Here is an 8,922-nt window from a genome sequence, read left to right as displayed (position 1 = left end):
AGATATGACCAGGGTAAAACTGGGATCTGTTTGACACTGTTACTGTTTTCCATCTCTCTTTTGCTTTTGGAGAAAACAAAAAATCAGTGCTCACATATTAAAAAGATCACAGCCCATCTTTCTACCAGTGAGTTTCACCTAGGACCTACAACTAGGACATCATCCAGCTGCAGTGTTTTGAGCAACGCAGATCTGGTTTAGACCCAGATAATTTAATATCTTATCAAAAGATCTAACAAAAAACCCCAGAGAAACAGAGCCAGTAACGTTCACAGAGGAGGCAGAGCTGATAAAGATCAGGATGTCAGTTATCCAAAGCCATCCGGATCTGCTGGGCAGCTGGACTCATTTGGCAGCACGTGTTTCAGCACATCCCAGCCTCACATCCAGCACCCCAGGCCCAGTGGTGCTGGTTATGGGCTGGGAGCTGTGTCCTGAGAGGTGGGATGGAGCCAAGGCTCAGAGCTCAGCTACCTCAGGGCACAGCTGGGAGCTCAGCTCATTGCTCCACAAATCCTGTGCAGCTGCTCTGGGGACACAAGGAGATCCATCTCTGTGTACAGCCACATGGAACTACACAGGGAATAGTCTGAAGGAGCAGCAAAATGCCAGAGGGACAGTTACTGGAACACTGTCTCCAAATCTGATAACCAGGCTCGGACAAAAAAAAAGAAAGGAGCATTACAGAAAGGTCTTTGGACTTCTGAAAATGAGAAGCTTGGGTTTTCTAAATAATTAGATGCTAAATACATTAGTGCGAGCCAGGACTTATTTTTGCTCAGTGCTGGAACACCACCTAGCTCAGAAGGGCTTCTAGAAACAAACATCATGCAAATAATCAGTATTAACCTGCCTTGACTTAAACCTTGCTGTGTTCTAATGTCTAGTGACAACTTCTGTTTTCTTACTGGAAAAAATGGGGAGGAAAGCTGGAGGCAAATAAAGAGAACACTCGACCAAAGAAATAAATTTTTGGAAAGAACTCCCAAGAAAAAGCACTTTAAATGCCTCCTGATGGCCACACAGCAGCAGCATAGCACTCACTATGTGCTGCAGACATCCCAACCATGCACTCACTGCTTGGGAAATGCAACCTGTGCCCAAACACTGCACACTTCTGCCACTTCAGGGAAAGGACAAGCCTTTCAAGCTGCAAGGACAAGGGTTGTTCTCAGGTCAGCCTTCAAAAGATCTTTTTGATAGAAAACAATATGCAGAGGTATCCAAGGACAACTGTATTCCAGGCTTTTCATAGTACACTAGCCAGAATGGCCATCAGCTTTGAGTGTGCAGCATGTGACACTTAAACTTCAGCTTTCACAGACACTATCAACTCTTGCTGGTCAGCCTCAGGCACAAGGATGCTACAGGCCTAAAGCTAGCCATAATAATATAAGTAATTAAAAGAAAAAAAAATCAGCAGTGATTTTACTCCTCGGTTCCAGATTTACCCTAAAATGAGATAGACTGAACTGGCAGCTAGATGCCAAGTTGCACCAACACAGGCAGAAGCTGTGGCAATGGTTTTGGCTAGAATAGCTGTTAACCAGGACAGGTACTCAGGAGGGGCTGGGTACAGAGGAGGCACAGCCAGAGGAGCTCACACAGCAGCCCTGGGGGCTGAGGGCAGCATTGGTGATGCCTTGAGAAGGCTGACCTAGAACAGAGGCTGGATGGAGCTAAAGAATAAAGCAGGGATTTATTAAAAGGCCTCAATGGATCCACCTTGGGCAGCACAAGAGCCCAGCCAGGGATACACCCAAGATGAACCAAAATGGTCACAAAATGGATGACTGGTTATGAGACCTCTCACTTTTATAAGTTCTGGTTCATTTGCATATTGGAGTTAATTGTCCAGTTATAGGTTTAGGTTATGAAGTCTCATCCTTGTTTTTCTCTCTTCACTCCACATTGTTTATGCTCCTGGGTCTGAAATTTGGATCATTTGTCCTTGGTGCCCAGCTAGAGAAGGAGTTGTTTTGTCTCCCTACTCTGTGAAGAGAACTTACCATCCCTTAATATGAAGCTCAGAAATACACACTAAAGCAGTACAAAATCTGAAAAATATAAGAGCTAAAATCTGAGGCATCACTGGCATCTCTCAGAGACCCAGGGCAAATCAGCTCAGCTCCCACCAGGCTGCTCAGGCCACGCAGATCTGCAGCAGCAGAGGGTCGGGTCCATGGGTGAGGTACCCCTGGCGCCTGACCCAGTCTTCCCAAGGCAGGAGCAGCTGGAAAGGCTTTGGAGAGCTGGAGCATCTGTGGCTGCCAAAAGGCGCTCACAGCTTGTGGGCAAATACAGCTGTGTTCCAGGCACGGCTTGTGTGGAGCTGGGAATAGCTCGGCATCTTCCCTCGACTCCAACAGCAACTGCAGAGCTGCCTGTGGTAGCTCAGCCCTGTTCCTCCACCACCCTGACCTGTGTTCAGACACAAACCTTGTAACATGTATTTTTTTAAAGCCGGTTATCAAGAGGCAGCCAGTGGCAGGTTATCATGGGAGATGGGTTTGAAAGGCAAGGCTGGTCAGATTTTGCAACTAACTGATAAAAACAAATCAACCGCAGAAACAAATTCCTCAACTCATTTCAAAGAGGGGGGAAAAAAAAGGCTTCAAGGAAGATCTCTTTTTTCCCCATCTTGCAGATTTCTGGGAGTGCTTTGAATTATTTTAGCAAGGAATAAAATGTCCCTGCTCCTGATAGATTGCAGTGTTCTCTGCTCAGAAGACAAATCAATATTACAGATCACAAATAAAATAGTCAGAAGGATTGAAAACAGGATTTACAACTGAATAGCTACCACACCTACATGAAAATAATAATTTACATTCCTCACCACACCCTATCAGCTACGCGCAGGCAGCCTGAAACAGGAAAAGTAACAAAAATAATGGGAAAGAGCAGCAAAGAGTGTCTTGACATTATTTGAACTGATATGAAAACAGGAGTTGAGGGCAGGGAAGTATTTCCTCTTGAAACAAAAAAAAAAAAATAGCACAGAAACCTTCTGAGGGTTTAGAGTTTCAGGCTTTCTTATTGAGGGAAAAAATCCCCAAATCCCCCAAATCTATGAAAAGCATACACTTTCCATAGAGAATGGGTTCATTGAAAAGCAATTTTCTGTTAAAAATCAGTTCTGACAGGGTAGTTTCATCCAGGCTTGGATGTTGGATACCACAGGAGCATTTGCCAGGAATAAAAATAGGCATTTAGCTCTGAAGGGCTGGGTTGCCAGCCTTTAAAGATGACTCCTTGCCTAGGGAAGAGGTTCCTGTGTCTCAGGGATGGCCAGTGACAGATCAGAAGGGATAGAGGTTCACGATTTGTGTGGGAGTCTTGAATAATCTGTTCCTATTTTAATGTGAACATGGGTGGTAACATGGAATTACAGCGTGTGGAGGCGGGCTGGTGTGCGCGGATTAATGAAAAATAATGAGATAATATTGAGCACTTCTGTAGTCTCATTACAAGGGCTCAGTTTCTCCACTGACAGAAATCCCTGGAAAATACCATACTCTGGGACTCCAGCCCTAATCTTTGTACCAGGAATTAACAGGAAACACAAAGGCTATTTCACAAGTATATTCCTTTGAAAAGAGCTTTCGTTCTTACTCTAAAATTTTAGGCGACTCTGCATTTACACAGTAATCCTTTCAACTCATATTTCATTGAATCCAGAAGTCATTGTGGCTCCTGAGGTACTCTGCTGTGAAAAAAACCCAAAACAAACATTTATAATTGCATGCTGGAAGTTATGACAATGTTTATATGATGCACCAAGAAGAGACAAAAATAAGCACTGAAGGGCACAAGGGTAAAGCTGGGTTTATTGAGGACTAACTACATTAGGATCGACTAAAAAGAAAGAAAAAAACAACCCAAGCATGTTCAAACTGCAATCCAAGCAAAATTTATTTTTAGTCCCTCGATTATTGCGAGTTTCATAATGGGATTTTGAGGCCCTGCCGTTGTGTCCCATTAACAAGGGCCCTTTATATATTCCACAGTGCCATGGTGGGAAATGGTTCATGGCAGGGCTGGGATTTGACATTTGAGAAGAGAGATGGAGGAAAACCTGCTTTGATTCACCACCTTTGAAAAACAAACTCACCCTCAGAAGAAACTCCAGTAAGTTCTTGAAAGTACAGCATAAAAATAGAAATTTTAGTGCTATAGAAGCCAAAGCCAGAAACCAAGGCTCGACCTTTCTTAAGTAGGAAAATAATATTGGTTTTGGTAAAGCTGGAGAAGGCCACTGGCAGAATGCGGGGCTGGACTGGCAGATCAGAAATACGGAAAACAGAAAAAGCTTACCTGGCTGCAAGACTGATCCAGTTAGCAATGTGAGGGGTGATCCTGCAGTTCACAGACCACTGCAGGTGCATCATTTGTTGCTGCAACAAAGAAAATAATTCCATATTTTTGAACCTCTGGCCTCCCACAGACCAAAGGGAACTGGGTGATGGCAGCATTGCTGACACTGATCACTGGAATAATTTTTAAGCATCTGTTGCTCTAAAGAGGAAAAGGCTGTTTTTGATGCAGTAAGAGCTTCCCAGCAAAAGCCATGCAGAGGAGGGATCAGACATGATTCCCTGTTGCCTAGATAAGAGTTGAATGGGTGAGGTCAAGCTGCCCTTTGCTTGCAGACAGGGTGACCTAAAGGGAAAGGCAATGGCGCCCCATGGTGTGACTCTTGCCCAGACAGGCACACCACCACGCTGGCCCTGAATTAAGGCCTGGAGATTTCTAAGAGCTTCTTCCTTAATAATGTGAGGCCACGCACAGTCTCACCCCTGAAAATGACTCAGCAGTCCTAAGGATTAGAAAGTCATTTAATTTCTGCCAATGAGCTCTCCCCTGATCATCTCAGACCTTTAGCTGAAGTCAATGAAAAGAGCATCAACATCTCAAATAATTTTGGGACAGGACCCTGGGTCCATCAAGCCAGTCATTTCTGTCCTACAATGGCACAATGGGATTTCTGCTCCATGCTCTAAAGATTCAGACTGCCCCATCAGATGAATTCTGAGGGTTTTTTGGAAGCAAAATCAGCAATCCAGCAATCCTGTGTGACAGGAATCAGAAAATTCTGCTCACTGAACAGAAGCATTCCTTGGAGACAACATACATCAAACATGACTTAAAGGAAGATTAACTTTTATTCAGGTGATATCTTAAGGAATTTCCATTCTCATGTGAATGATGAACACTTTTATTATGGGGAGAGGCTGGTTAATCTTTAACCAAGAATTTACAAGAGATTTGTAAAACAAACAACAAACAATTTATGAAGCTCCATGAGATCTTCCTTTAAGTTGGAAGGGTTTGTACTGTGAATGCTACCAGGTCGATAGCTGTGTTAGGAAAGGAAGGAAGGACAAGCTGGGCAATGAGAAATGCCCAACAAATCCCTAGAGGGAACATCACCTCTGGAAGGGTGAGGAAACTCAGCCAAAAACCCATGCTGAGGGAAGGGTTCAAAGGGAATGTGTGTGCAGTCCAAGTGTTTCCAGAAAAACCTAAGGGCACTAATTCATTTCAAAAACATGACAGAGCCATTGGCAGGCAGCTGATGCCACCATTTGACACAGCAGGACCCTCATGGACACTTCTCTCAGGGGTGCTGAAGCTGATAGAAGGCATTTCTTTAGCTGCAATGAATATTAAAAGCAGATCTGTGCCCAACTCCCCCTTCTCAGAAGCCATGCTCAGAACCCCAACCCACAACACACTCAGTCTCTCTGGCTAATTAACAGGATTTGTGAGCAGGTAGAAATGCAATTCCTGCCAAACCACCACGTGTGCTTCCTGCTGCAAGAAAGAAACGTGTATGCATACACCAAGGTGTCCAGAAAGCTTGAATGGAAAACCCTTTCATGTCAGAAGTTTATTTTTATTGGTAAAATATTAAATAATATACAGAATTAAAAACTGCACTTACACTTCTGAGAAGAAATAATTCTTGGACAAATTATATGCTTGTTCCTGAGATTCCCTACATTTATTCCAGTAGCTGTGCACTCAAGACAGTACAAACCTTTATAATATAATCCTTTTCACAAAGTATTACAAAGTTTCTGCAGCTTCTTTTATTTATACACGCACACACACACGGACTCCCACTCTCACATGGCTGTACAACACTCACACAGGTACAGAGCACACACATACAGATGTGCAACCATATGTATGCATGTATGCTAAGAAGAAAATAAAAATAACAACAAGTCCCATAGTTCAGTCTACAGCGGCAAAACTCTTTTAGCAGGGGGATACAGGTTTACATTAGGGTTGCTCACATGCACCACTGTCAAAGGGATTGTTTCTGAACTCCTTTTATAAGAGCACCTTCCAATGAACACATAAAGTGGGACAGCTCCCAGCGTCTTCACTGGCTTTTGGAGTAAACTCTGATGTATTTTAAATTTTTTTTTAAATTTTTTTTTTTTTTTTAATTTGAAAGATTCCTCAATTTTAGCTCGGCAGATCTATCACAGAACTAAAAATTCTTACACCTGGGAGAAAAAAGGGGTCATTTCCCAGATTAGCCGCCTGGCTGTGGTCAGGAAAAGAGCACAGTGGAGGGCAGAGCGCAGCTCCGGAGCGGCCGGGGGAGATGCCGGGGGAGATGCCGGGACAAGCGGCCGCACCCTGAGCCCGGAGCTCCGCTCCCCGGGCCGTGCCCGGGTCCCGCCGCTCAGCGCGGCCCCGAGAGCAGCAGGAGCCGAGCTGCCCACGGAAGGCTCCCACAATTTGGCTCAAGGAGTGAGACCAGCGGGCACTGAACCTTGTTCTTCATCAGCTCAGACACCAGGGGCTGGGCAACGATTTTGGCAATCAATCAGAAGGGGATGGATACAGTCTCCTCGCCTTTGTTATTATTAAAAAGAAATCTCTTAAATACAAATTTAAAAGACAAAAGTGGCTACTGTGCATGCGCAGTAACTGCCTTTCCAAGAAGTAACCCCCTTTCCATGGGATTTTATTCCTTTTTTTTTTATTACGTACCTAAATACATATTTACACAACAGCGGCTTCAGTCTACTGAGGGGTGGGAGGGAAGGCATTAAAAATACACTATATATAAATACGTATGATATGTAAAACAAGTCCCATCTAAAGTTATATAAGACAAGGACAACTCTAAAGAAGCTTTTCTGGTCTCTCAGGTAGATAAAAGACACGAGTCCTGTAATTCTTACGCAGGCAAATCTCTCCCTAGAGTAAAGGGCAGTTTTGCCCTAGCTAAGAGATTAGGCCTAATCCAAAATCCATCCTCAAAGTCAACAGGAGTCTCCACTGAGTGGGTTTTGGATCAGACCAGAAGATCTTTTTAATTTTTTTGTCATTTTTAATAAACATCAATATTAAGTGCTTTTCTCAAAAAAGCTGCAATTAGAAAAGAAGAGGGAGGAAGAGTCAAGAACAGGTATGTCCTTAATTCTGGATGTGGATGTGTTTCAATGCCAACGACAAGCAGAAGGTAAATTATGGGCTTTAGCCTTAATTTACAGTTTCTCATCTTTTGTCAGTCGCAATCAGTTTACTTGAACCATATCTTTAAATGCATTTAGGGCAGAGCATTTTATTTCACTGATTTGTGTGGACTGAGGAAGGAACACAGAAACCACTGTACATTAATAAGATGCCAGGGTAAGTATTGCACTTGAACAGAAAAATAACCCAAACGTTGGCGATTTTTGTTTTTAGAATTAATACAAGCAAATCATCCATGTCTGCAATGATCATGTTTAGAAAGCAGGATCCAAGAATGAAGCATAAGAAGCAAATTTGGGGTTGGTAACCCCCACCCTGGAATATAACAGTAGTAAAACTTTTTTTAAAGCATTTTCTTCCAACAGGAAAAAAAAAATTATATGATTTTTTTTCTTAACTTTACAATTTTAAATCTTTCTAAACATTTGCATTAAAAGTTTCCAGTTTCTCATAAAAAGAGATATATTTTAGGAAAAAAAAAAACCAAAACAGAAAATAAAACCAACTAAAAAGGAAGGCAAATATACAGTATTATAATTACATCACTGTAGAGTCATCTCAAAGGTACCCTAGATCTTTAAAGTGTTACAAAGAGTACGTACCTTATTTTTTTTCTCAAATTGACTTTTTTTTCTTTTTTCTGTTTTTAATAAAAAACTACACTTGAGTACAAAAATATGTAAACAGACTGTACAGCCAATGAACAAAAAAAACCCAAAACCCACCCCCCAAACCCCTAGACAGCCCAAAGCTACAGGAGATAAGAGCAGGCCCAGACTTAAAGCTCCAAGAAGGAAAAGGGGGAAAGAGAAAAGCACAGAAAGCCAGAGGAGACTGCTACATGGTGAGGAAGTGAACGTGTTCAAGCTCTGAGGACACTTGACAATTCGTCAAATAATTGATCACAGTTTCAGAATCTGAATGACTACAAAAACAACCAAAAAAAAGTCCTCCCCTTGTTACAGTGTGTTCAGGAGCCAACATCCATTTCCAGTAAGCAAAGTCAAATCCCAGTAAGTGCATAGTAGGGACTCAGTGACCTCCACCCCTACAAGAACCTTTTCTTACTCGATGTCACTTGAGGTAAAACTAAACGGCCCAATTTACTGCAAACTGGCCCTGTTGTGCCTGTAAGGAGAGGTGGGATGGGAGGTTCCCATCCTTTATCCAGCCTGGTGACACAGACAGAGGCTGGGGGTACCCAGGTACCACCAAGGGCCAGGGATTAATTAAGGCTGCTACACAGAATAAGGGAATGCCTCCAGCACCACCACCCAGGCCTGCCCAGAGCTGCTGTGCTGCACCCTGATCCCATAGATAATGAGATCAGGATAAACACAGCCAGCTGCAGAGCTCCTGTGCATGTCCACATCCAGCCAAAGGGATGGCACGAGGCTGATGGTGCTCAAATGTTTTCCT

The sequence above is a fragment of the Camarhynchus parvulus genome, chromosome 7 (genome assembly GCF_901933205.1).
Source record: "Camarhynchus parvulus chromosome 7, STF_HiC, whole genome shotgun sequence".
Classification (NCBI taxonomy): domain Eukaryota; kingdom Metazoa; phylum Chordata; class Aves; order Passeriformes; family Thraupidae; genus Camarhynchus; species Camarhynchus parvulus.
The sequence above is the reverse complement of the archived record's forward strand: the minus strand, read 5'-3'. Positions refer to the sequence as shown.